Source organism: Rhinolophus sinicus, linkage group LG14 (genome assembly GCF_036562045.2).
Source record: "Rhinolophus sinicus isolate RSC01 linkage group LG14, ASM3656204v1, whole genome shotgun sequence".
Lineage (NCBI taxonomy): Eukaryota > Metazoa > Chordata > Mammalia > Chiroptera > Rhinolophidae > Rhinolophus > Rhinolophus sinicus.
The window spans coordinates 55,544,943-55,569,510 of NC_133763.1; the positions used below are offsets into that span (position 1 = coordinate 55,544,943).

The following is a 24,568-nucleotide window of genomic DNA, read 5'->3' on the forward strand; positions in this document are numbered from 1 at the left end:
CTCCGTGGGCGGGGCGGCTGGGCGTCCCGTTTGCCCGAGGACACGCCGATCCTGTGTGTCGGGTCCCAGGGGCAGGGGCAGGGAAGGGCGTCCCCTGGGCTCGGGCCGAGGTGCAAAGGACCGGCACGTCCTGGGATGGAGAGAGCCTGATGGATGCCTCCGCCGGCAGGCAGCCCTGGGCTTGGGCGTTGGGGGTTGCGGCAGCGGCAGTGTCGGGGAGCGAGAGGGAGCCCTGCGACGGCGGGGAGGCGGCGGCGAGCGAGACGCGGCTAACTGCGGCAGGCTGACGGCCTGCCTCGGCCAAGAGCACTAAGAAGAGGGAGTGGGGGGGAGCCCTGGCCGACGGTCCTGGTGTGCGACCGGGGATGCGAGCTTGTAGTGCCGGGCGGCTGACCCTCCTCTGGCCAGGGGGACCTTCGGCTGGCCGGGCGGCTGCAGAGAGGCAAGGGGCGGCAGGGGTTCGGAGGGAGCCACGCCGGGGCGGCGGCGCCAAAGGAGAGGCGAGCAAAAGCCTACAGGTATTCCCAGGCGGTCTCCCATCCAAGTACTAACCAGGCCCCTCCCTGCTTAACTCCCCAGATCAGAGGAGATGGGGCGCGTTCAGGGTGGTATGGCCGTAGACGCTGGGACACGGCTCCCCGCGCCCCAAGAGCCTGCACCCGGCCTGCCTCGTGAACGCGCGCCATGCAGATGCTCAGCTCCGGTGGCGAGCATCGACACGCTGGCCGGCTCTGCCAGCACCGCGTCCCCGCTCAGTCCGGCTGCCCCGCCTCCGAATGCCCCTGGCGTGGGCGGCGGGCTACTCCTGGCCGGCAGCGAGGCCCCTTCGCGCCACCCGAGGCTCCGTGGGACACTGCCGCTTCCCTGAGGGTGCCAGAAGTCGTGGAACTCTGGCATCCTGGGACTCCCCGGACCCAGACCGGCATACACACCGCCCCCCTACCGCCACCAGGTTTACCCCCAACCGCACCCCCAAGGCTGGTGGGGGCTTGCACCAGCAGGCAACCCTGGGCCTGGGAGTTGTGGGAGGACCCCCGCGGGGGCGGAGCGGGCGGCGGCGGCGGCGGCGGCGGCGGGGGCGGGGTGGGGAGAGGGCAGCACTTGCGGCGGGAATGGGGAGCGCGGTGCTGGCGGCCGAGGGGGTAGAGCAGAGCAGGGAGTTTGACGGAGTACGGCGATGGCGGCGGCGGGGCGGGTGCTGGGGTGAGGGGAACGCTGGCGGAGGGCGGGGAGCGCGGTGATGGCGCGGCGGCGGCGGCGGCGGCGGCGGCGGCGGCGGCAGAAGCGGGGCTGATCGCGAGCAGCGATGGCGGCGCGGGGGCGGCGGGGTCCGCGGAGGAGGCAGGGGTGGGTGGCGAGGTAGGCGATGGCAACCGCGTGGATGGCGACAGGTCGGCGATGGCGGTGGCGACAATGGGGGCTCTGACGGTGGGCGCTGGGGCACGGGGTTCGATGGCGGCGGCGGCGGGGGCGGGGGGCGGGGAGGACGGAGGGCGGTGCTGACGGCGGAAGCCGGGAGAGCAGAGGCGGGAGATTGAGGGAATATGGCGATGGCGGGGACGGTTGCGGGGGTGATGGCGGTGCTGGAGGCGGGGATGGGGAGCGCGGTGCTGGCGGCCGAGGGGGGGAGAGCCGAGGAGGGAGTTTGAGGGAGTACGTCGAAGGCAGCGTCGGGGGCGGGCCGGTGTGATGGCGGTGCTGGAGGCAGGGAGAGCAGAGGAGGGAGATTGAGGGAGTGAGGCAATGGCGGCGGCGGGAGCGGGGGTGAGGGGAGCGCTGGCGGAGGGGGTGGGGAGCGCGGTGGTGGCGGCGGCGGCAGAAGCGTGGGCTGATCGCGAGCAGCGATGGCGGCGGAGGCGGCAGCGGCGGCGCGGGAGGGTTGCGAGGTCGGCGATGGAGGCGGCGGCAGCGTTGGGGGCTGTGTCGGCGAGCGCTGAGCGCGGGGAGGCGATGGCGCGGGCGGCGGCGGTAGCGGGGAAGAGGGAGGTGCTGGCGGCCGAAGAGGGGAGAGCAGAGGCGGGAGTTTGAAGGAGTACAGCGATGGCGGCGGCGAGGGCGGGGGCAGGGGTGAGGGCAGCGCCGGCGGGGGTGGGGAGCGCGGTGATGGCTGCGGATTTGGCGGTGGCGGCGGGGCGAGGGCAGCGCTGGCGGCGGTGGGCGACCGCGGGTCGGCGAAGGGTTCGGGATGACGGCCTGCGGGACTGAAGAGGACTAAGAAGAGGGTGGGGTTAGCCCTGGCCGACGGGCCTGGTGTGCGACCGGGATGCGAGCTTGTAGTGCCGGGCGGCTGACCCTCCTCTGGCCAGGGGACCTTCGCTGGCTGGGCGGCTGCAGAGGGGCAAGGGGCGGCAGGGGTTCGGAGGGAGCCATGCGGGGGGCGGCGGCGAAAAGGAGAGGCGAGCAAAGCCTACAGGTATTCCCAGGCGGTCTCCCATCCAAGTACTAACCAGGCCCGACCCTGCTTAGCTTCCGAGATCAGAGGAGATCTGGCGCGTTCACGGTGGTATGGCCTTAGGCGCTGGGACCCGGCCCCGCACTGCAAGAGCCTGCTCCCGACCTGCCTGCTGAGCGCGCGCCATGCTGCTGGGCCGCTCGGGTGGCGAGCATGTCTGCCTGAGCGCCGCCCGCCCGCCTCCGCCTCCAGATGCCGCTGATGTGGGCGACGGGCTACTCCTGGCCCGCAGCGAGGCCCCTTCGTGCCCCCTGCCATAGTGGCTCCACGGGCCTCTGTCACTTCCCCGACTGTGACTTATGTCTGGGCGCCCTGGCATCCTGGGACTCCCCATGCCCCGAACGGCTTTTTCCACGCGCCCCTATCCCAACCCCTCTCATCCCCCCCCAGCCCCACAACCGCACACCCCCCTTGCTGCTGTGCTGTCCCCACCTCTCAGGGCCACCGAGGGGGTCGCAGGGTCCTCTCAGGCCCCTCCACCCTAGGGACGTGCAACCCAGGCCATGGCCCTGGCCGGCTCCACCCACTGGCCCAAAGCCAGGGAGAGCCACCCGCCACCAGGGGGCAGCACCTCCAGCCTGCCGCCACCCTTCGTCACACAGCCTTCTGTCTGGGCCCTCGCCCCTCGTCAGCGACCGGACGGCGGCCCGCCCGATCTCCGTCGCTTCACTGCGCGCCACCTCTCCTGACCCAGGGAGGTGAGAGAGAGGATGAGAGAAGGCCAGAGACGGAGCAAGAGAGAAGCGGAGAGAGACAGACGGGGACTGTGGGGACAGACTCGCAGAGAGCAGTTTCCAGGCTCTGGGCCTCGCGCGGAGGGGTGCTGCGTGGGGGCTCCATGGTCATCAGCTGTGACCGCTTGGCCATCAGCTGTTGCCAGTTGGCCATTGGCCACCGGAGGGGCTGCGGAGGAATGCAAATTGCAGAGGGGCGGAATGCAGTTGGCCGGCTTGGTGGGTCGGTAGGTTGGGGGGTCTGTTGGTTGGCTGAGAATCGGCCGGCCGGCAGGTAGGGGATCGGGCGGCTCCGGCTTGCCGTGTCTCCAAGCCAGCCGCCCGTGAGACATGGTGCTATGGGCCCCCTATCCTTGGCTCTGTTGGTGTTCCTTCTTGGCCTCGCCAACTCCGGGTGCGTTGTGCGGGCAGAGGGACTAGAGTCCCCGCAGGACAGGGACAGACAGACAGAACGGGAGGAGGAGTAAGAGGGAGCGAGATGGAAATATACACGTATATACACGTACATGTATGTATCTAGACATACAGAGAGACATGGCCAGAGACAGAGAGCGAGGGGGCTGGCACGCGCGGAGAGAGCTCCTGAGCCAGAGCCAGAGCCCAACTGGCATGTCACGGAGCCAGACAGACATGGGGTGGGGGAGGGTGGGAGGGACGCACAGGCGGGCACACGGACTGGGACAGACGCACTGAGGCTGTGTTGAAGTGGCAGCTTCTCCAACGGAGTGCGGTCGTGCCCGGGGCTGGGCTCCGCCAAGGAGGCATTGCCCTGGCGTTGGCAGTCACCATTGAAGCCCCCGGGGCGGGCCGCCAGGGTCTCCGGAGGGCCAGTGGGCTCTGAGCCCCGCCCAGGGACCTGCCCGAGGGAGGAGAGTGGCAGCCCCCAGGCACCCTTGTTGTGAGGGTTGTGTGCCTGCGTGCCTGCTCTTCCCTTGTGGTGGTCTTCCCTGGAGTCGATGGCGCGTTGTGCGTTGGGGTGCTGCTCCCGCCGTCCCCTGGTTTGTCCCGACTCTTTGTGCCCTGTGTGTCGGGGACACCGTGGCTGGCGGGAAGGGAGGGCTCCTGGCTCTTGTGGGAGACGGGAGGGGACGCGCGGGGGTGTGGGGCGAGGTGCCTGCCAGCGGAGACAGAAGACTCCGGTGGGGCGGGGCGGGTGGGCGTCCCGTTTGCCCGAGGACACGCCGATCCTGTGTGTCGGGTCCCAGGGGCAGGGGCAGGGAAGGGCGTCCCCTGGGCTCGGGCCGAGGTGCAAAGGACCGGCACGTCCTGGGATGGAGAGAGCCTGATGGATGCCTCCGCCGGCAGGCAGCCCTGGGCTTGGGCGTTGGGGGTTGCGGCAGCGGCAGTGTCGGGAGCGAGAGGGAGCCCTGCGACGGCGGGGAGGCGGCGGCGAGCGAGACGCGGCTAACTGCGGCAGGCTGACGGCCTGCCCGGGCCAAGAGCACTAAGAAGAGGGAGGGGGGGGGAGCCCTGGCCGACGGTCCTGGTGTGCGACCGGGGATGCGAGCTTGTAGTGCCGGGCGGCTGACCCTCCTCTGGCCAGGGGGACCTTCGCTGGCCGGGCGGCTGCAGAGAGGCAAGGGGCGGCAGGGGTTCGGAGGGAGCCACGCCGGGCGGCGGCGCCAAAGGAGAGGCGAGCAAAGCCTACAGGTATTCCCAGGCGGTCTCCCATCCAAGCATTAACCAGGCCCCTCCCTGCTTAACTCCCCAGATCAGAGGAGATGGGGCGCGTTCAGGGTGGTATGGCGTAGACGCTGGGACACGGCTCCCCGCCCCAAGAGCCTGCACCCGCCTGCCTCGTGAACGCGCGCCATGCAGATGCTCAGCCCGTGGCGAGCATCGACACGCTGGCCGGCTCTGCCAGCACCGCGTCCCCGCCAGTCCGCTCCCCGCCTCCGAATGCCCCTGGCGTGGGCGGCGGGCTACCCTGGCCGGCAGCCAGGCCCCTTCGCGCCACCCGAGGCTCGTGGGACACTGCCGCTTCCTGAGGGTGCCAGAAGTCGTGGAACTCTGGCATCCTGGGACTCCCGACCCAGACCGGCATACACACCGCCCCTACCGCCACCAGGTTTACCCCCAACCGCACCCCCAAGGCTGGTGGGGGCTTGCACCAGCAGGCAACCCTGGGCCTGGGAGTTGTGGGAGGACCCCCGCGGCGGCGGAGCAGGCGGCGGCGGCGGCGGCGGCGGCGGCGGGGGCGGGGGTGGGGGAGAGGGCAGCACTTGCGGCGGGAATGGGGAGCGCGGTGCTGGCGGCCGAGGGGGGTAGAGCAGAGCAGGGAGTTTGACGGAGTACGGCGATGGCGGCGGCGGGGGCGGGTGCTGGGGTGAGGGGAACGCTGGCGGAGGGCGTGGGGAGCGCGGTGATGGCGGCGGCGGCGGCGGCGGCGGCGGCAGAAGCGGGGGCTGATCGCGAGCAGCGATGGCGGCCGCGGCGGGGGCGGCGGGGTCCGCGGAGGAGGCAGGGGTGGGTGGCGAGGTAGGCGATGGCAACCGCGTGGATGGCGACAGGTCGGCGATGGCGGTGGCGACAATGGGGGCTCTGACGGTGGGCGCTGGGGCACGGGGTTCGATGGCGGCGGCGGCGGGGGGGGGGAGGGGGTGAGGGCGGTGCTGACGGCGGAAGCGGGGAGAGCAGAGGGGGGAGATTGAGGGAATATGGCGAGGGGGGGGACGGTGGGGGGGGTGATGGCGGTGCTGGAGGCGGGGATGGGGAGCGCGGTGCTGGCGGCCGAGGGGGGGAGAGCCGAGGAGGGAGTTTGAGGGAGTACGTCGAAGGCGGCGTCGGGGGCGGGGGGGGGTGTGATGGCGGTGCTGGAGGCAGGGAGAGCAGAGGAGGGAGATTGAGGGAGTGAGGCAATGGCGGCGGCGGGAGCGGGGTGAGGGGAGCGCTGGCGGAGGGGTGGGGAGCGCGGTGGTGGCGGCGGCGGCAGAAGCGTGGGCTGATCGCGAGCAGCGATGGCGGCGGAGGCGGCAGCGGCGGCGCGGGAGGGTTGCGAGGTCGGCGATGGAGGCGGCGGCAGCGTTGGGGGCTGTGTCGGCGAGCGCTGAGCGCGGGAGGCGATGGCGGGCGGCGGCGGTAGCGGGAAGAGGGAGGTGCTGGCGGTCAAGAGGGGAGAGCAGAGGCGGAGTTTGAAGGAGTACAGCGATGGCGGCGGCGAGGGCGGGGGCAGGGGTGAGGGCAGCGCCGGCGGGGGGTGTGGGGAGCGCGGTGATGGCTGCGGATTTGGCGGTGGCGGCGGGGGCGAGGGCAGCGCTGGCGGCGGTGGGGCGACCGCGGGTCGGCGAAGGGTTCGGGATGACGGCCTGCGGGACTGAAGAGGACTAAGAAGAGGGTGTGGGGGTTAGCCCTGGCCGACGGGCCTGGTGTGCGACCGGGGATGCGAGCTTGTAGTGCCGGGCGGCTGACCCTCCTCTGGCCAGGGGGACCTTCGGCTGGCTGGGCGGCTGCAGAGGGGCAAGGGGCGGCAGGGGTTCGGAGGGAGCCATGCGGGGGGGGGGCGGCGGCGAAAAGGAGAGGCGAGCAAAAGCCTACAGGTATTCCCAGGCGGTCTCCCATCCAAGTACTAACCAGGCCCGACCCTGCTTAGCTTCCGAGATCAGAGGAGATCTGGCGCGTTCACGGTGGTATGGCCTTAGGCGCTGGGACCCGGCTCCCGGCACTGCAAGAGCCTGCTCCCGACCTGCCTGCTGAGCGCGCGCCATGCTGCTGGGCGGTTCGGGTGGCGAGCATGTCTGCCTGAGCGCCGCCCGCCCGCCCTCCGCCTCCTCCGGACGCCGCTGATGTGGGCGACGGGCTACTCCTGGCCCGCAGCGAGGCCCCTTCGCGCCCCCCAGTGGCTCCACGGGCCTCTGTCACTTCCCTGACTGTGACATATGTCTGGGCGCCCTGGCGTCCTGGGATTCCCCAGGCCCCGAACGGCTTTTACCACGCCCCCCCTACCCCAACCCCTCTCATCCCCCCCCCAGCCCCACAACCGCACACCCCCCTTGCTGCTGTGCTGTCCCCACCTCTCAGGGCCACCGGGGGGTCGCAGGGTCCTCTCAGGCCCCTCCACCCTAGGGACGTGCAACCCAGGCCATGGCCCTGGCCGGCCCCACCCACTGGCCCAAAGCCAGGGAGAGCCACCCGCCACCAGGGGGCAGCACCTCCAGCCTGCCGCCACCCTTCGTCACACAGCCTTCTGTCTGGGCCCTCGCCCCTCGTCAGCGACCGGACCGGCGGCCCGCCCGACCTCCGGTCGCTTCACTGGCTACGCGTCACCTCTCCTGACCCAGGGAGGTGAGAGAGAGGATGAGAGAAGGCCAGAGACGGAGCAAGAGAGAAGCGGAGAGAGACAGACGGGGACTGTGGGGACAGACTCGCAGAGAGAGCAGTTTCCAGGCTCTGGGCCTCGCGGAGGGGTGCTGCGTGGGGCTCCATGGTCATCAGCTGTGACCGCGTGGCCATCAGCTGTTGCCAGTTGGCCATTGGCCACCGGAGGGGCTGCGGAGGAATGCAAATGGCAGAGGGGCGCGGAATGCAGTTGGCCGGCTTGGTGGGTCGGTAGGTTGGGGGTCTGTTGGTTGGCTGAGAATCGGCCGGCCGGCAGGTAGGGGATCGGGCGGCTCCGGCTTGCCGTGTCTCCAAGCCAGCCGCCCGTGAGACATGGTGCTATGAGCCCCCTATCCTTGGCTCTGTTGGTGTTCCTTCTTGGCCTCGCCAACTCCTGCGTCTTTGTGCGGGCAGAGGGACTAGAGTCCCCGCAGGACAGGGACAGACAGACAGAACGGGAGGAGGAGTAAGAGGGAGCGAGATGGAAATATACACGTATATACACGTACATGTATGTATCTAGACATACAGAGAGACATGGCCAGAGACAGAGAGCGAGGGGGCTGGCACGCGCGGAGAGAGCTCCTGAGCCAGAGCCAGAGCCCAACTGGCATGTCACGGAGCCAGACAGACATGGGGTGGGGGAGGGTGGGAGGGACGCACAGGCGGGCACACGGACTGGGACAGACGCACTGAGGCTGTGTTGAAGTGGCAGCTTCTCCAACGGAGTGCGGTCGTGCCCGGGGCTGGGCTCCGCTAAGGAGGCATTGCCCTGGCGTTGGCAGTCACCATTGAAGCCCCCGGGGCGGGCCGCCAGGGTCTCCGGAGGGCCAGTGGGCTCTGAGCCCCGCCCAGGGACCCGCCCGCGGGAGGAGAGTGGCAGCCCCCAGGCACCCTGGTTGTGAGGGTTGTGTGCCTGCGTGCCTGCTCTTCCCTTGTGGTGGTCTCCCCTGGAGTCGATGGCGCGGTGTGTTGGGGTGCTGCTCCCGCCGTCCCCTGGTTTGTCCCGACTCTTTGTGCCCTGTGTGTCGGGGACACCGTGGCTGGCGGGAAGGGAGGGCTCCTGGCTCTTGTGGGAGACGGGAGGGGACGCGCGGGGGTGTGGGGCGAGGTGCCTGCCAGCGGAGACAGAAGACTCCGGTGGGGCGGGGCGGGTGGGCGTCCCGTTTGCCCGAGGACACGCCGATCCTGTGTGTCGGGTCCCAGGGGCAGGGAAGGGCGTCCCCTGGGCTCGGGCCGAGGTGCAAAGGACCGCACGTCCTGGGATGGAGAGAGCCTGATGGATGCCTCCGCCGGCAGGCAGCCCTGGGCTTGGGCGTTGGGGGTTGCGGCAGCGGCAGTGTCGGGAGCGAGAGGGAGCCCTGCGACGGCGGGGAGGCGGCGGCGAGCGAGACGCGGCTAACTGCGGCAGGCTGACGGCCTGCCTCGGCCAAGAGCACTAAGAAGAGGGAGTGGGGGGGAGCCCTGGCCGACGGTCCTGGTGTGCGACCGGGGATGCGAGCTTGTAGTGCCGGGCGGCTGACCCTCCTCTGGCCAGGGGGACCTTCTGGCCGGGCGGCTGCAGAGAGGCAAGGGGCGGCAGGGGTTCGGAGGGAGCCACGCCGGGCGGCGGCGCCAAAGGAGAGGCGAGCAAAGCCTACAGGTATTCCCAGGCGGTCTCCCATCCAAGTACTAACCAGGCCCCTCCCTGCTTAACTCCCCAGATCAGAGGAGATGGGGCGCGCTCAGGGTGGTATGGCCTGAGACGCTGGGACACGGCTCCCCGCCCCAAGAGCCTGCACCCGCCTGCCTCGTGAACGCGCGCCATGCAGATGCTCAGCCCGTGGCGAGCATCGACACGCTGGCCGGCTCTGCCAGCACCGCGTCCCCGCCAGTCCGCCCCCGCCTCCGAATGCCCCTGGCGTGGGCGGCGGGCTACCCTGGCCGGCAGCCAGGCCCCTTCGCGCCACCCGAGGCTCCGTGGGACACTGCCGCTTCCCTGAGGGTGCCAGAAGTCGTGGAACTCTGGCATCCTGGGACTCCCCGGACCCAGACCGGCATACACACCCCCCCCCTACCGCCACCAGGTTTACCTCAACCGCACCCCAAGGCTGGTGGGGCTTGCACCAGCAGGCAACCCTGGGCCTGGGAGTTGTGGGAGGACCCCCGCGGCGGCGGAGCAGGCGGCGGCGGCGGCGGCGGCGGCGGCGGGGGCGGGGGTGGGGGAGAGGGCAGCACTTGCGGCGGGAATGGGGAGCGCGGTGCTGGCGGCCGAGGGGGGTAGAGCAGAGCAGGGAGTTTGACGGAGTACGGCGATGGCGGCGGCGGGGGCGGGTGCTGGGGTGAGGGGAACGCTGGCGGAGGGCGTGGGGAGCGCGGTGATGGCGGCGGCGGCGGCGGCGGCGGCGGCGGCAGAAGCGGGGGCTGATCGCGAGCAGCGATGGCGGCCGCGGCGGGGGCGGCGGGGTCCGCGGAGGAGGCAGGGGTGGGTGGCGAGGTAGGCGATGGCAACCGCGTGGATGGCGACAGGTCGGCGATGGCGGTGGCGACAATGGGGGCTCTGACGGTGGGCGCTGGGGCACGGGGTTCGATGGCGGCGGCGGCGGGGGCGGGCGGGGGGAGGGCGTGAGGGCGGTGCTGACGGCGGAAGCCGGGAGAGCAGAGGCGGGAGATTGAGGGAGTATGGCGATGGCGGGGACGGTTGCGGGGGAGATGGCGGTGCTGGAGGCGGGGATGGGGAGCGCGGTGCTGGCGGCCGAGGGGGGGAGAGCCGAGGAGGGAGTTTGAGGGAGTATGGCGATGGCGGCGGCGGGGGCGGGTGTGATGGCGTTGCTGGAGGCAGGGAGAGCAGAGGAGGGAGATTGAGGAAGTGCGGCAATGGCGGCGGTGGGAGCGGGGTTGAGGGGAGCTCTGGAGGAGGGGGTGGGGAGCGCGGTGATGGCGGCGGCGGCGTCAGAAGCGGGGGCTGATCGCGAGCAGCGATGGCGGCGGCGGCGGCGGCGGCGGAGGCGGAGGCGGCGGCGGCGCGGGAGTGTTGCGAGGTGGGAGATGGAGGCGGCGGCAGCGTTGGGGGCTGTGTCGGCGAGCGCTGAGCGCGGGGAGGCGATGGCGCGGGCGGCGGCGGTAGCGGGGAAGAGGGAGGTGCTGGCGGCCGAAGAGGGGAGAGCAGAGGCGGGAGTTTGAAGGAGTACAGCGATGGCGGCGGCGAGGGCGGGGGCAGGGGGGGGGGCAGCGCCGGGGGGGGGGGTGGGGGGGGCGGTGGTGGCTGCGGATTTGGCGGTGGCGGCGGGGGCGAGGGCAGCGCTGGCGGCGGTGGGGCGACCGCGGGTCGGCGAAGGGTTCGGGATGACGGCCTGCGGGACTGAAGAGGACTAAGAAGAGGGTGTGGGGGTTAGCCCTGGCCGACGGGCCTGGTGTGCGACCGGGGATGCGAGCTTGTAGTGCCGGGCGGCTGACCCTCCTCTGGCCAGGGGGACCTTCGGCTGGCTGGGCGGCTGCAGAGGGGGAAAGGCGGCAGGGGTTCGGAGGGAGCCATGCGGGGGGCGGCGGCGAAAAGGAGAGGCGAGCAAAAGCCTACAGGTATTCCCAGGCGGTCTCCCATCCAAGTACTAACCAGGCCCGACCCTGCTTAGCTTCCGAGATCAGAGGAGATCTGGCGCGTTCACGGTGGTATGGCCTTAGGCGCTGGGACCCGCCCCGCACTGCAAGAGCCTGCTCCCGACCTGCCTGCTGAGCGCGCGCCATGCTGCTGGGCCGCTCGGGTGGCGAGCATGTCTGCCTGAGCGCCGCCCGCCCCCTCCGCCTCCTCCGGACGCCGCTGATGTGGGCGACGGGCTACTCCTGGCCCGCAGCGAGGCCCCTTCGCGCCCCCCAGTGGCTCCACAGGCCTCTGTCACTTCCCTGACTGTGACATATGTCTGGGCGCCCTGGCATCCTGGGACTCCCCACGCCCGGAATGGCTTTTACCACGCCCCCCTACCCCAACCCCTCTCATCCCCCCCCCAGCCCCACAACCGCACACCCCCCTTGCTGCTGTGCTGTCCCCACCACTCAGGGCCACCGAGGGGGTCGCAGGGTCCTCTCAGTCCCCTCCACCCTAGGGACGTGCAACCCAGGCCCTGGCCCTGGCCGGCCCCACCCACTGGCCCAAAGCCAGGGAGAGCCACCCGCCACCAGGGGGCAGCACCTCCAGCCTGCCGCCACCCTTCGTCACACAGCCTTCTGTCTGGGCCCTCGCCCCTCGTCAGCGACCGGACCGGCGGCCCGCCCGATCTCCGGTCGCTTCACTGGCTACGCGTCACCTCTCCTGACCCAGGGAGGTGAGAGAGAGGATGAGAGAAGGCCAGAGACGGAGCAAGAGAGAAGCGGAGAGAGACAGACGGGGACTGTGGGGACAGACTCGCAGAGAGCAGTTTCCAGGCTCTGGGCCTCGCGCGGAGGGGTGCTGCGTGGGGGCTCCATGGTCATCAGCTGTGACCGCTTGGCCATCAGCTGTTGCCAGTTGGCCATTGGCCACCGGAGGGGCTGCGGAGGAATGCAAATTGCAGAGGGGCGCGGAATGCAGTTGGCCGGCTTGGTGGGTCGGTAGGTTGGGGGGTCTGTTGGTTGGCTGAGAATCGGCCGGCCGGCAGGTAGGGGATCGGGCGGGTCCGGCTTGCCGTGTCTCCAAGCCAGCCGCCCGTGAGACATGGTGCTATGAGCCCCCTATCCTTGGCTCTGTTGGTGTTCCTTCTTGGCCTCGCCAACTCCTGCGTCTTTGTGCGGGCAGAGGGACTAGAGTCCCCGCAGGACAGGGACAGACAGACAGAACGGGAGGAGGAGTAAGAGGGAGCGAGATGGAAATATACACGTATATACACGTACATGTATGTATCTAGACATACAGAGAGACATGGCCAGAGACAGAGAGCGAGGGGGCTGGCACGCGCGGAGAGAGCTCCTGAGCCAGAGCCAGAGCCCAACTGGCATGTCACGGAGCCAGACAGACATGGGGTGGGGGAGGGTGGGAGGGACGCACAGGCGGGCACACGGACTGGGACAGACGCACTGAGGCTGTGTTGAAGTGGCAGCTTCTCCAACGGAGTGCGGTCGTGCCCGGGGCTGGGCTCCGCTAAGGAGGCATTGCCCTGGCGTTGGCAGTCACCATTGAAGCCCCCGGGGCGGGCCGCCAGGGTCTCCGGAGGGCCAGTGGGCTCTGAGCCCCGCCCAGGGACCTGCCCGAGGGAGGAGAGTGGCAGCCCCCAGGCACCCTTGTTGTGAGGGTTGTGTGCCTGCGTGCCTGCTCTTCCCTTGTGGTGGTCTTCCCTGGAGTCGATGGCGCGTTGTGCGTTGGGGTGCTGCTCCCGCCGTCCCCTGGTTTGTCCCGACTCTTTGTGCCCTGTGTGTCGGGGACACCGTGGCTGGCGGGAAGGGAGGGCTCCTGGCTCTTGTGGGAGACGGGAGGGGACGCGCGGGGGTGTGGGGCGAGGTGCCTGCCAGCGGAGACAGAAGACTCCGGTGGGGAGGGGCGGGTGGGCGTCCCGTTTGCCCGAGGACACGCCGATCCTGTGTGTCGGGTCCCAGGGGCAGGGGCAGGGAAGGGCGTCCCCTGGGCTCGGGCCGAGGTGCAAAGGACCGGCACGTCCTGGGATGGAGAGAGCCTGATGGATGCCTCCGCCGGCAGGCAGCCCTGGGCTTGGGCGTTGGGGGTTGCGGCAGCGGCAGTGTCGGGGAGCGAGAGGGAGCCCTGCGACGGCGGGGAGGCGGCGGCGAGCGAGACGCGGCTAACTGCGGCAGGCTGACGGCCTGCCTCGGCCAAGAGCACTAAGAAGAGGGAGTGGGGGGGAGCCCTGGCCGACGGTCCTGGTGTGCGACCGGGGATGCGAGCTTGTAGTGCCGGGCGGCTGACCCTCCTCTGGCCAGGGGGACCTTCGGCTGGCCGGGCGGCTGCAGAGAGGCAAGGGGCGGCAGGGGTTCGGAGGGAGCCACGCCGGGGCGGCGGCGCCAAAGGAGAGGCGAGCAAAAGCCTACAGGTATTCCCAGGCGGTCTCCCATCCAAGTACTAACCAGGCCCCTCCCTGCTTAACTCCCCAGATCAGAGGAGATGGGGCGCGTTCAGGGTGGTATGGCCGTAGACGCTGGGACACGGCTCCCCGCGCCCCAAGAGCCTGCACCCGGCCTGCCTCGTGAACGCGCGCCATGCAGATGCTCAGCCCGTGGCGAGCATCGACACGCTGGCCGGCTCTGCCAGCACCGCGTCCCCGCCAGTCCGCTCCCCGCCTCCTCCGAATGCCCCTGGCGTGGGCGGCGGGCTACTCCTGGCCGGCAGCGAGGCCCCTTCGCGCCACCCGAGGCTCCGTGGGACACTGCCGCTTCCCTGAGGGTGCCAGAAGTCGTGGAACTCTGGCATCCTGGGACTCCCCGGACCCAGACCGGCATACACACCGCCCCCCTACCGCCACCAGGTTTACCCCCAACCGCACCCCCAAGGCTGGTGGGGGCTTGCACCAGCAGGCAACCCTGGGCCTGGGAGTTGTGGGAGGACCCCCGCGGGGGCGGAGCGGGCGGCGGCGGCGGCGGCGGCGGCGGCGGCGGGGGCGGGGGTGGGGGAGAGGGCAGCACTTGCGGCGGGAATGGGGAGCGCGGTGCTGTCGGCCGAGGGGGGTAGAGCAGAGCAGGGAGTTTGACGGAGTACGGCGATGGCGGCGGCGGGGGCGGGTGCTGGGGTGAGGGGAACGCTGGCGGAGGGCGTGGGGAGCGCGGTGATGGCGGCGGCGGCGGCGGCGGCGGCGGCGGCGGCGGCGGCAGAAGCGGGGGCTGATCGCGAGCAGCGATGGCGGGCGCGGCGGGGGCGGCGGGGTCCGCGGAGGAGGCAGGGGTGGGTGGCGAGGTAGGCGATGGCAACCGCGTGGATGGCGACAGGTCGGCGATGGCGGTGGCGACAATGGAGGCTCTGACGGTGGGCGCTGGGGCACGGGGTGCGATGGCGGCGGCAGCGGGGGCGGGGGGGGGGAGGGCGTGAGGGCGGTGCTGACGGCGGAAGCCGGGAGAGCAGAGGCGGGAGATTGAGGGAGTATGGCGATGGCGGGGACGGTTGCGGGGGAGATGGCGGTGCTGGAGGCGGGGATGGGGAGCGCGGTGCTGGCGGCCGAGGGGGGGAGAGCCGAGGAGGGAGTTTGAGGGAGTACGTCGAAGGCGGCGTCGGGGGCGGGGGCGGGTGTGATGGCGGTGCTGGAGGCAGGGAGAGCAGAGGAGGGAGATTGAGGGAGTGAGGCAATGGCGGGGGGGGGAGGGGGGGGGAGGGGAGCGCGGGCGGAGGGGGTGGGGAGCGCGGTGGTGGCGGCGGCGGCAGAAGCGTGGGCTGATCGCGAGCAGCGATGGCGGCGGAGGCGGCAGCGGCGGCGCGGGAGGGTTGCGAGGTCGGCGATGGAGGCGGCGGCAGCGTTGGGGGCTGTGTCGGCGAGCGCTGAGCGCGGGGAGGCGATGGCGGGCGGCGGCGGTAGAGGGGAAGAGGGAGGTGCTGGCGGCCGAAGAGGGGAGAGCAGACGGGGGAGTTTGAAGGAGTACAGCGATGGCGGCGGGGCGAGGGCGGGGCAGGGGTGGGGGCAGCGCCGGCGGGGGGTGTGGGGAGCGCGGTGATGGCTGCGGATTTGGCGGTGGCGGCGGGGGCGAGGGCAGCGCTGGCGGCGGTGGGGCGACCGCGGGTCGGCGAAGGGTTCGGGATGACGGCCTGCGGGACTGAAGAGGACTAAGAAGAGGGTGTGGGGGTTAGCCCTGGCCGACGGGCCTGGTGTGCGACCGGGGATGCGAGCTTGTAGTGCCGGGCGGCTGACCCTCCTCTGGCCAGGGGGACCTTCGGCTGGCTGGGCGGCTGCAGAGGGGCAAGGGGAGGGAGGGAGCCATGCGGGGGGGGGGGGGGCGGCGGCAAAAAGGAGAGGCGAGCAAAAGCCTACAGGTATTCCCAGGCGGTCTCCCATCCAAGTACTAACCAGGCCCGACCCTGCTTAGCTTCCGAGATCAGAGGAGATCTGGCGCGTTCACGGTGGTATGGCCTTAGGCGCTGGGACCCGGCTCCCGGCACTGCAAGAGCCTGCTCCCGACCTGCCTGCTGAGCGCGCCATGCTGCTGGGCCGCTCGGGTGGCGAGCATGTCTGCCTGAGCGCCGCCCGCCCGCTCTCCGCCTCCTCCGGACGCCGCTGATGTGGGCGACGGGCTACTCCTGGCCCGCAGCGAGGCCCCTTCGCGCCCCCCAGTGGCTCCACGGGCCTCTGTCACTTCCCTGACTGTGACATATGTCTGGGCGCCCTGGCGTCCTGGGATTCCCCAGGCCCCGAACGGCTTTTACCACGCCCCCCCTACCCCAACCCCTCTCATCCCCCCCCCAGCCCCACAACCGCACACCCCCCTTGCTGCTGTGCTGTCCCCACCTCTCAGGGCCACCGAGGGGGTCGCAGGGTCCTCTCAGGCCCCTCCACCCTAGGGACGTGCAACCCAGGCCATGGCCCTGGCCGGCTCCACCCACTGGCCCAAAGCCAGGGAGAGCCACCCGCCACCAGGGGGCAGCACCTCCAGCCTGCCGCCACCCTTCGTCACACAGCCTTCTGTCTGGGCCCTCGCCCCTCGTCAGCGACCGGACCGGCGGCCCGCCCGATCTCCGGTCGCTTCACTGGCTACGCGTCACCTCTCCTGACCCAGGGAGGTGAGAGAGAGGATGAGAGAAGGCCAGAGACGGAGCAAGAGAGAAGCGGAGAGAGACAGACGGGGACTGTGGGGACAGACTCGCAGAGAGCAGTTTCCAGGCTCTGGGCCTCGCGCGGAGGGGTGCTGCGTGGGGCTCCATGGTCATCAGCTGTGACCGCTGGCCATCAGCTGTTGCCAGTTGGCCATTGGCCACCGGAGGGGCTGCGGAGGAATGCAAATTGCAGAGGGGCGCGGAATGCAGTTGGCCGGCTTGGTGGGTCGGTAGGTTGGGGGTCTGTTGGTTGGCTGAGAATCGGCCGGCCGGCAGGTAGGGGATCGGGCGGCCCGCTTGCCGTGTCTCCAAGCCAGCCGCCCGTGAGACATGGTGCTATGAGCCCCCTATCCTTGGCTCTGTTGGTGTTCCTTCTTGGCCTCGCCAACTCCTGCGTCTTTGTGCGGGCAGAGGGACTAGAGTCCCCGCAGGACAGGGACAGACAGACAGAACGGGAGGAGGAGTAAGAGGGAGCGAGATGGAAATATACACGTATATACACGTACATGTATGTATCTAGACATACAGAGAGACATGGCCAGAGACAGAGAGCGAGGGGGCTGGCACGCGCGGAGAGAGCTCCTGAGCCAGAGCCCAACTGGCATGTCACGGAGCCAGACAGACATGGGGTGGGGGAGGGTGGGAGGGACGCACAGGCGGGCACACGGACTGGGACAGACGCACTGAGGCTGTGTTGAAGTGGCAGCTTCTCCAACGGAGTGCGGTCGTGCCCGGGGCTGGGCTCCGCTAAGGAGGCATTGCCCTGGCGTTGGCAGTCACCATTGAAGCCCCCGGGGCGGGCCGCCAGGGTCTCCGGAGGGCCAGTGGGCTCTGAGCCCCGCCCAGGGACCTGCCCGAGGGAGGAGAGTGGCAGCCCCCAGGCACCCTTGTTGTGAGGGTTGTGTGCCTGCGTGCCTGCTCTTCCCTTGTGGTGGTCTTCCCTGGAGTCGATGGCGCGTTGTGCGTTGGGGTGCTGCTCCCGCCGTCCCCTGGTTTGTCCCGACTCTTTGTGCCCTGTGTGTCGGGGACACCGTGGCTGGCGGGAAGGGAGGGCTCCTGGCTCTTGTGGGAGACGGGAGGGGACGCGCGGGGGTGTGGGGCGAGGTGCCTGCCAGCGGAGACAGAAGACTCCGGTGGGGCGGGGCGGGTGGGCGTCCCGTTTGCCCGAGGACACGCCGATCCTGTGTGTCGGGTCCCAGGGGCAGGGGCAGGGAAGGGCGTCCCCTGGGCTCGGGCCGAGGTGCAAAGGACCGGCACGTCCTGGGATGGAGAGAGCCTGATGGATGCCTCCGCCGGCAGGCAGCCCTGGGCTTGGGCGTTGGGGGTTGCGGCAGCGGCAGTGTCGGGAGCGAGAGGGAGCCCTGCGACGGCGGGGAGGCGGCGGCGAGCGAGACGCGGCTAACTGCGGCAGGCTGACGGCCTGCCTCGCCAAGAGCACTAAGAAGAGGGAGTGGGGGAGCCCTGGCCGACGGTCCTGGTGTGCGACCGGGATGCGAGCCAGTGCCGGGCGGCTGACCCTCCTCTGGCCAGGGGGACCTTCGCTGGCCGGGCGGCTGCAGAGAGGCAAGGGGCGGCAGGGGTTCGGAGGGAGCCACGCCGGGCGGCGGCGCCAAAGGAGAGGCGAGCAAAGCCTACAGGTATTCCCAGGCGGTCTCCCATCCAAGTACTAACCAGGCCCCTCCCTGCTTAACTCCCCAGATCAGAGGAGATGGGGCGCGTTCAGGGTGGTATGGCCGTAGACGCTGGGACACGGCCCGCGCCCCAAGAGCCTGCACCCGCCTGCCTCGTGAACGCGCGCCATGCAGATGCTCAGCCCGTGGCGAGCATCGACACGCTGGCCGGCTCTGCCAGCACCGCGTCCCCGCCAGTCCGCTCCCCGCCTCCTCCGAATGCCCCTGGCGTGGGCGGCGGGCTACTCCTGGCCGGCAGCCAGGCCCCTTCGCGCCACCCGAGGCTCCGTGGGACACTGCCGCTTCCCTGAGGGTGCCAGAAGTCGTGGAACTCTGGCGTCCTGGGACTCCCCGGACCCAGACCGGCATACACACCGCCCCCCTACCGCCACCAGGTTTACCCCCAACCGCACCCCCAAGGCTGGTGGGGGCTTGCACCAGCAGGCAACCCTGGGCCTGGGAGTTGTGGGAGGACCCCCGCGGCGGCGGAGCAGGCGGCGGCGGCGGCGGCGGCGGCGGCGGGGGCGGGGGTGGGGGAGAGGGCAGCACTTGCGGCGGGAATGGGGAGCGCGGTGCTGGCGGCCGAGGGGGGTAGAGCAGAGCAGGGAGTTTGACGGAGTACGGCGATGGCGGCGGCGGGGGCGGGTGCTGGGGTGAGGGGAACGCTGGCGGAGGGCGTGGGGAGCGCGGTGATGGCGGCGGCGGCGGCGGCGGCGGCGGCGGCGGCGGCAGAAGCGGGGGCTGATCGCGAGCAGCGATGGCGGCCGCGGCGGGGGCGGCGGGGTCCGCGGAGGAGGCAGGGGTGGGTGGCGAGGTAGGCGATGGCAACCGCGTGGATGGCGACAGGTCGGCGATGGCGGTGGCGACAATGGGGGCTCTGACGGTGGGCGCTGGGGCACGGGGTTCGATGGCGGCGGCGGCGGGGGGGGGGGGGGGAGGGCGTGAGGGCGGTGCTGACGGCGGAAGCCGGGAGAGCAGAGGCGGGAGATTGAGGGAATATGGCGATGGCGGGGACGGTTGCGGGGGTGATGGCGGTGCTGGAGGCGGGGATGGGGAGCGCGGTGCTGGCGGCCGAGGGGGGAGAGCCGAGGAGGGAGTTTGAGGGAGTACGTCGAAGGCGGCGTCGGGGGCGGGGGCGGGTGTGATGGCGGTGCTGGAGGCAGGGAGAGCAGAGGAGGGAGATTGAGGGAGTGAGGCAATGGCGGCGGCGGGAGCGGGGGTGAGGGGAGCGCTGGCGGAGGGGGTGGGGAGCGCGGTGGTGGCGGCGGCGGCAGAAGCGGGGGCTGATCGCGAGCAGCGATGGCGGCGGAGGCGGCAGCGGCGGCGCGGGAGGGTTGCGAGGTCGGCGATGGAGGCGGCGGCAGCGTTGGGGGCTGTGTCGGCGAGCGCTGAGCGCGGGGAGGCGATGGCGCGGGCGGCGGCGGGAGGGGGGAAGAGGGAGGTGCTGGCGGCCGAAGAGGGGAGAGCAGAGGCGGGAGTTTGAAGGAGTACAGCGATGGCGGCGGCGAGGGCGGGGGCAGGGGTGAGGGCAGCGCCGGCGGGGGGGGTGTGGGGAGCGCGGTGATGGCTGCGGATTTGGCGGTGGCGGCGGGGGCGAGGGCAGCGCTGGCGGCGGTGGGGCGACCGCGGGTCGGCGAAGGGTTCGGGATGACGGCCTGCGGACTGAAGAGGACTAAGAAGAGGGTGGGGTTAGCCCTGGCCGACGGGCCTGGTGTGCGACCGGGATGCGAGCTTGTAGTGCCGGGCGGCTGACCCTCCTCTGGCCAGGGGACCTTCGCTGGCTGGGCGGCTGCAGAGGGGCAAGGGGCGGCAGGGGTTCGGAGGGAGCCATGCGCGGGGGGCGGCGGCGAAAAGGAGAGGCGAGCAAAGCCTACAGGTATTCCCAGGCGGTCTCCCATCCAAGTACTAACCAGGCCCGACCCTGCTTAGCTTCCGAGATCAGAGGAGATCTGGCGCGTTCACGGTGGTATGGCCTTAGGCGCTGGGACCCGCCCCGCACTGCAAGAGCCTGCTCCCGACCTGCCTGCTGAGCGCGCGCCATGCTGCTGGGCCGCTCGGGTGGCGAGCATGTCTGCCTGAGCGCCGCCCGCCCGCCTCCGCCTCCTCCGGACGCCGCTGATGTGGGCGACGGGCTACCCTGGCCCGCAGCGAGGCCCCTTCGCGCCCCCAGTGGCTCCACGGGCCTCTGTCACTTCCCTGACTGTGACATATGTCTGGGCGCCCTGGCGTCCTGGGATTCCCCAGGCCCCGAACGGCTTTTACCACGCCCCCCCTACCCCAACCCCTCTCATCCCCCCCCCCAGCCCCACAACCGCACACCCCCCTTGCTGCTGTGCTGTCCCCACCTCTCAGGGCCACCGAGGGGGTCGCAGGGTCCTCTCAGGCCCCTCCACCCTAGGGACGTGCAACCCAGGCCATGGCCCTGGCCGGCTCCACCCACTGGCCCAAAGCCAGGGAGAGCCACCTGCCACCAGGGGGCAGCACCTCCAGCCTGCCGCCACCCTTCGTCACACAGCCTTCTGTCTGGGCCTCGCCTCGTCAGCGACCGGACCGGCCCGCCCGATCTCCGTCGCTTCACTGCACGGTCACCTCTCCTGACCCAGGGAGGTGAGAGAGAGGATGAGAGAAGGCCAGAGACGGAGCAAGAGAGAAGCGGAGAGAGACAGACGGGGACTGTGGGGACAGACTGCAGAGAGCAGTTTCCAGGCTCTGGGCCTCGCGGAGGGGTGCTGCGTGGGGCTCCATGGTCATCAGCTGTGACCGCTGGCCATCAGCTGTTGCCAGTTGGCCATTGGCCACCGGAGGGGCTGCGGAGGAATGCAAATTGCAGAGGGGCGCGGAATGCAGTTGGCCGGCTTGGTGGGTCGGTAGGCTCGGGGGTCTGTTGGTTGGCTGAGAATCGGCCGGCCGGCAGGTAGGGGATCGGGCGGCTCCGGCTTGCCGTGTCTCCAAGCCAGCCGCCCGTGAGACATGGTGCTATGAGCCCCCTATCCTTGGCTCTGTTGGTGTTCCTTCTTGGCCTCGCCAACTCCTGCCTCTTTGTGCGGGCAGAGGGACTAGAGTCCCCGCAGGACAGGGACAGACAGACAGAACGGGAGGAGGAGTAAGAGGGAGCGAGATGGAAATATACACGTATATACACGTACATGTATGTATCTAGACATACAGAGAGACATGGCCAGAGACAGAGAGCGAGGGGGCTGGCACGCGCGGAGAGAGCTCCTGAGCCAGAGCCAGAGCCCAACTGGCATGTCACGGAGCCAGACAGACATGGGGTGGGGGAGGGTGGGAGGGACGCACAGGCGGGCACACGGACTGGGACAGACGCACTGAGGCTGTGTTGAAGTGGCAGCTTCTCCAACGGAGTGCGGTCGTGCCCGGGGCTGGGCTCCGCTAAGGAGGCATTGCCCTGGCGTTGGCAGTCACCATTGAAGCCCCCGGGGCGGGCCGCCAGGGTCTCCGGAGGGCCAGTGGGCTCTGAGCCCCGCCCAGGGACCTGCCCGAGGGAGGAGAGTGGCAGCCCCCAGGCACCCTTGTTGTGAGGGTTGTGTGCCTGCGTGCCTGCTCTTCCCTTGTGGTGGTCTTCCCTGGAGTCGATGGCGCGCGTGCGTTGGGGTGCTGCTCCCGCCGCCCCTGGTTTGTCCCGACTCTTGTGCCCTGTGTGTCGGGGACACCGTGGCTGGCGGGAAGGGAGGGCTCCTGGCTCTTGTGGGAGACGGGAGGGGACGCGCGGGGGTGTGGGGCGAGGTGCCTGCCAGCGGAGACAGAAGACTCCGGTGGGGCGGGGCGGGTGGGCGTCCCGTTTGCCCGAGGACACGCCGATCCTGTGTGTCGGGTCCCAGGGGCAGGGGCAGGGAAGGGCGTCCCCTGGGCTCGGGCCGAGGTGCAAAGGACCGGCACGTCCTGGGATGGAGAGAGCCTGATGGATGCCTCCGCCGGCAGGCAGCCCTGGGCTTGGGCGTTGGGGGTTGCGGCAGCGGCAGTGTCGGGGAGCGAGAGGGAGCCCTGCGACGGCGGGGAGGCGGCGGCGAGCGAGACGCGGCTAACTGCGGCAGGCTGACGGCCTGCCTCGGCCAAGAGCACTAAGAAGAGGGAGTGGGGGGGAGCCCTGGCCGACGGTCCTGGTGTGCGACCGGGGATGCGAGCTTGCAGTGCCGGGCGGCTGACCCTCCTCTGGCCAGGGGGACCTTCGGCTGGCCGGGCGGCTGCAGAGAGGCAAGGGGCGGCAGGGGTTCGGAGGGAGCCACGCCGGGGCGGCGGCGCCAAAGGAGAGGCGAGCAAAAGCCTACAGGTATTCCCAGGCGGTCTCCCATCCAAGTACTAACCAGGCCCCTCCCTGCTTAACTCCCCAGATCAGAGGAGATGGGGCGCGTTCAGGGTGGTATGGCCGTAGACGCTGGGACACGGCTCCCCGCGCCCCAAGAGCCTGCACCCGGCCTGCCTCGTGAACGCGCGCCATGCAGATGCTCAGCTCCGGTGGCGAGCATCGACACGCTGGCCGGCTCTGCCAGCACCGCGTCCCCGCTCAGTCCGGCTCCCCGCCTCCTCCGAATGCCCCTGGCGTGGGCGGCGGGCTACTCCTGGCCGGCAGCCAGGCCCCTTCGCGCCACCCGAGGCTCCGTGGGACACTGCCGCTTCCCTGAGGGTGCCAGAAGTCGTGGAACTCTGGCGTCCTGGGACTCCCCGGACCCAGACCGGCATGCACACCGCCCCCCTACCGCCACCAGGTTTACCCCCAACCGCACCCCCAAGGCTGGTGGGGGCTTGCACCAGCAGGCAACCCTGGGCCTGGGAGTTGTGGGAGGACCCCCGCGGCGGCGGAGCGGGCGGCGGCGGCGGCGGCGGCGGCGGCGGGGGCGGGGGTGGGGGAGAGGGCAGCACTTGCGGCGGGAATGGGGAGCGCGGTGCTGGCGGCCGAGGGGGGTAGAGCAGAGCAGGGAGTTTGACGGAGTACGGCGATGGCGGCGGCGGGGGCGGGTGCTGGGGTGAGGGGAACGCTGGCGGAGGGCGTGGGGAGCGCGGTGATGGCGGCGGCGGCGGCGGCGGCGGCGGCGGCGGCAGAAGCGGGGGCTGATCGCGAGCGAGCAGCGATGGCGGCGGCGGGGGGGGCGGGGCCCGCGGAGGAGGCAGGGGTGGGTGGCGAGGTAGGCGATGGCAACCGCGTGGATGGCGACAGGTCGGCGATGGCGGTGGCGACAATGGGGGCTCTGACGGTGGGCGCTGGGGCACGGGGTTCGATGGCGGCGGCGGCGGGGGCGGGGGGGGAGGGCGTGAGGGCGGTGCTGACGGCGGAAGCCGGGAGAGCAGAGGCGGGAGATTGAGGGAATATGGCGATGGCGGGGACGGTTGCGGGGGTGATGGCGGTGCTGGAGGCGGGGATGGGGAGCGCGGTGCTGGCGGCCGAGGGGGGGAGAGCCGAGGAGGGAGTTTGAGGGAGTACGTCGAAGGCGGCGTCGGGGGCGGGGGCGGGTGTGATGGCGGTGCTGGAGGCAGGGAGAGCAGAGGAGGGAGATTGAGGGAGTGAGGCAATGGCGGCGGCGGGAGCGGGGGTGAGGGGAGCGCTGGCGGAGGGGGTGGGGAGCGCGGTGGTGGCGGCGGCGGCAGAAGCGTGGGCTGATCGCGAGCAGCGATGGCGGCGGAGGCGGCAGCGGCGGCGCGGGAGGGTTGCGAGGTCGGCGATGGAGGCGGCGGCAGCGTTGGGGGCTGTGTCGGCGAGCGCTGAGCGCGGGGAGGCGATGGCGCGGGCGGCGGCGGTAGCGGGGAAGAGGGAGGTGCTGGCGGCCGAAGAGGGGAGCAGAGGCGCGAGTTTGAAGGAGTACAGCGATGGCGGCGGCGAGGGCGGGGGCAGGGGTGAGGGCAGCGCCGGCGGGGGGTGTGGGGAGCGCGGTGATGGCTGCGGATTTGGCGGTGGCGGCGGGGGCGAGGGCAGCGCTGGCGGCGGTGGGGCGACCGCGGGTCGGCGAAGGGTTCGGGATGACGGCCTGCGGGACTGAAGAGGACTAAGAAGAGGGTGTGGGGGTTAGCCCTGGCCGACGGGCCTGGTGTGCGACCGGGGATGCGAGCTTGTAGTGCCGGGCGGCTGACCCTCCTCTGGCCAGGGGGACCTTCGGCTGGCTGGGCGGCTGCAGAGGGGCAAGGGGCGGCAGGGGTTCGGAGGGAGCCATGCGGGGGGGGGGGCGGCGGCGAAAAGGAGAGGCGAGCAAAAGCCTACAGGTATTCCCAGGCGGTCTCCCATCCAAGTACTAACCAGGCCCGACCCTGCTTAGCTTCCGAGATCAGAGGAGATCTGGCGCGTTCACGGTGGTATGGCCTTAGGCGCTGGGACCCGGCTCCCGGCACTGCAAGAGCCTGCTCCCGACCTGCCTGCTGAGCGCGCGCCATGCTGCTGGGCCGCTCGGGTGGCGAGCATGTCTGCCTGAGCGCCGCCCGCCCGCTCTCCGCCTCCTCCGGACGCCGCTGATGTGGGCGACGGGCTACTCCTGGCCCGCAGCGAGGCCCCTTCGCGCCCCCCAGTGGCTCCACGGGCCTCTGTCACTTCCCTGACTGTGACATATGTCTGGGCGCCCTGGCGTCCTGGGATTCCCCAGGCCCCGAACGGCTTTTACCACGCCCCCCCTACCCCAACCCCTCTCATCCCCCCCCCAGCCCCACAACCGCACACCCCCCTTGCTGCTGTGCTGTCCCCACCTCTCAGGGCCACCGAGGGGGT

The 24,568-nt window shown here is 71.0% G+C and overlaps 11 pseudogenes; all 11 read right to left on the reverse strand.

Moving 5' to 3' along the window:
• Positions 1 to 502: 502 nt before the first annotated feature.
• On the reverse strand, positions 503 to 622 carry LOC141568738 (5S ribosomal RNA; annotated as a pseudogene).
• A 1,775-nt stretch (positions 623 to 2,397) lies between these two features.
• Positions 2,398 to 2,517, reverse strand: LOC141568752 (5S ribosomal RNA; annotated as a pseudogene).
• A 4,189-nt stretch (positions 2,518 to 6,706) lies between these two features.
• Positions 6,707 to 6,826, reverse strand: LOC141568745 (5S ribosomal RNA; annotated as a pseudogene).
• Positions 6,827 to 9,127: 2,301 nt separating this feature from the next.
• On the reverse strand, positions 9,128 to 9,246 carry LOC141568757 (5S ribosomal RNA; annotated as a pseudogene).
• A 1,796-nt stretch (positions 9,247 to 11,042) lies between these two features.
• Positions 11,043 to 11,162, reverse strand: LOC141568746 (5S ribosomal RNA; annotated as a pseudogene).
• A 2,312-nt stretch (positions 11,163 to 13,474) lies between these two features.
• Positions 13,475 to 13,594, reverse strand: LOC141568740 (5S ribosomal RNA; annotated as a pseudogene).
• A 1,802-nt stretch (positions 13,595 to 15,396) lies between these two features.
• Positions 15,397 to 15,516, reverse strand: LOC141568747 (5S ribosomal RNA; annotated as a pseudogene).
• Positions 15,517 to 17,811: 2,295 nt separating this feature from the next.
• LOC141568754 (5S ribosomal RNA) lies at positions 17,812 to 17,930 on the reverse strand (annotated as a pseudogene).
• Positions 17,931 to 19,719: 1,789 nt separating this feature from the next.
• Positions 19,720 to 19,839, reverse strand: LOC141568753 (5S ribosomal RNA; annotated as a pseudogene).
• A 2,295-nt stretch (positions 19,840 to 22,134) lies between these two features.
• LOC141568741 (5S ribosomal RNA) lies at positions 22,135 to 22,254 on the reverse strand (annotated as a pseudogene).
• A 1,802-nt stretch (positions 22,255 to 24,056) lies between these two features.
• LOC141568748 (5S ribosomal RNA) lies at positions 24,057 to 24,176 on the reverse strand (annotated as a pseudogene).
• Between the last annotated feature and the right edge of the window lie 392 nt (positions 24,177 to 24,568).